The sequence below is a fragment of the Perkinsus marinus genome (genome assembly GCF_000006405.1).
Source record: "Perkinsus marinus ATCC 50983 genomic scaffold scf_1104296957650, whole genome shotgun sequence".
NCBI lineage: Eukaryota > Perkinsozoa > Perkinsida > Perkinsidae > Perkinsus > Perkinsus marinus.
Genome location: NW_003207039.1, coordinates 1 through 1,164, shown reverse-complemented (window position 1 = coordinate 1,164; position 1,164 = coordinate 1). Strand labels below are relative to the sequence as shown.

The following is a 1,164-nucleotide window of genomic DNA, read 5'->3' as shown; positions in this document are numbered from 1 at the left end:
TCACTTTATCAAACACATAAACGCAACGGTGCGTCGTCGAGAGACAAACATTAGGTGTATTGCTATCTTGCTGGAATGGTCTAGTCGGTTATGACGACTGCCTCACACGCAGTAGGTCCCGAGTTCGATTCTCGGTTCCAGTATGTGTCTTTATTATATAAAGACTCGCGTCACTGTGTATCACTGATGCGGCCACTGATGAGTTTAACTGGCGCGTCTCTCCAAACACTCATCCCACTGTTTCGTTTATACCCCGCCATATCTCTTCGCACGTGCATTTCTGCTCGCGCGCAGCTCAATTCTGCTCCCCCATCTTGGTCAACTGGCATCACTAACCACCGAATCTAGGGAAACTCCAGACCGCCATTGCCTTATCGTCCAAGTTCACGTGTTTTTAGTGAGCGTTGGTATATTTAGGATTATCCTATGATCACGGGCACACACCGTCAGCGCTATCAGAAGAACGCAACACAGCGATGAACCACTTTAACCGATATCGTGGTGATTGGTGACATATAGAATGCAAAAGTGATGGTGATATAAATGATAACATTTTCTCTACTGAGTAGCTCTGTATCACCACTATAGAACCCATTACTTCCCGCTTTTTAACGAAGCGGATACACAGAACTTCCCGCAACGGCATATTGTGCGAAAGAGTCTCCCCGTGTCCCCTGGACAATGTTATGATCTGAGAAACTCCGAGGTTAACTTTGTCCAAGGGGGAGCGGGCCTTCAGTCCACCTGTCACTTGCACTGTATCCATCGTCGTTTTGCTGGAATGGTCTAGTTGGTTATGACGACTGCCTAACACGCAGTAGGTCCCGAGTTCGATTCTCGGTTCCAGTATGTTACAATCATTATAAAAAGACTCGCATTAGTTTGTATCACACACACAGAATGCAACGGAGTCGGTGAGAGACAAATATTCGTTCCATTTTTAACTTGCTGGAATGGTCTAGTTGGTTATGACGACTGCCTAACACGCAGTAGGTCCCGAGTTCGATTCTCGGTTCCAGTATGTTATCATTATCAAAATAAGAGTCACCTCACTTTATCAAACACATAAACGCAACGGTGCGTCGTCGAGAGACAAACATTAGGTGTATTGCTATCTTGCTGGAATGGTCTAGTCGGTTATGACGACTGCCTCACACGCAGTAG

General features: G+C 46.0%; 3 non-coding genes across 3 annotated transcripts; all 3 read left to right on the top strand.

Annotated features, from left to right (window-relative positions):
* The first annotated feature begins 69 nt into the window (after positions 1 to 69).
* Positions 70 to 143, top strand: Pmar_PMAR025934. The gene has a single exon. It is a non-coding gene; the product is annotated as a tRNA-Val (tRNA).
* Positions 144 to 775: 632 nt separating this feature from the next.
* On the top strand, positions 776 to 849 carry Pmar_PMAR025933. The gene has a single exon. It is a non-coding gene; the product is annotated as a tRNA-Val (tRNA).
* A 98-nt stretch (positions 850 to 947) lies between these two features.
* On the top strand, positions 948 to 1,021 carry Pmar_PMAR025932. The gene has a single exon. It is a non-coding gene; the product is annotated as a tRNA-Val (tRNA).
* The last annotated feature ends 143 nt before the right edge of the window (positions 1,022 to 1,164 follow it).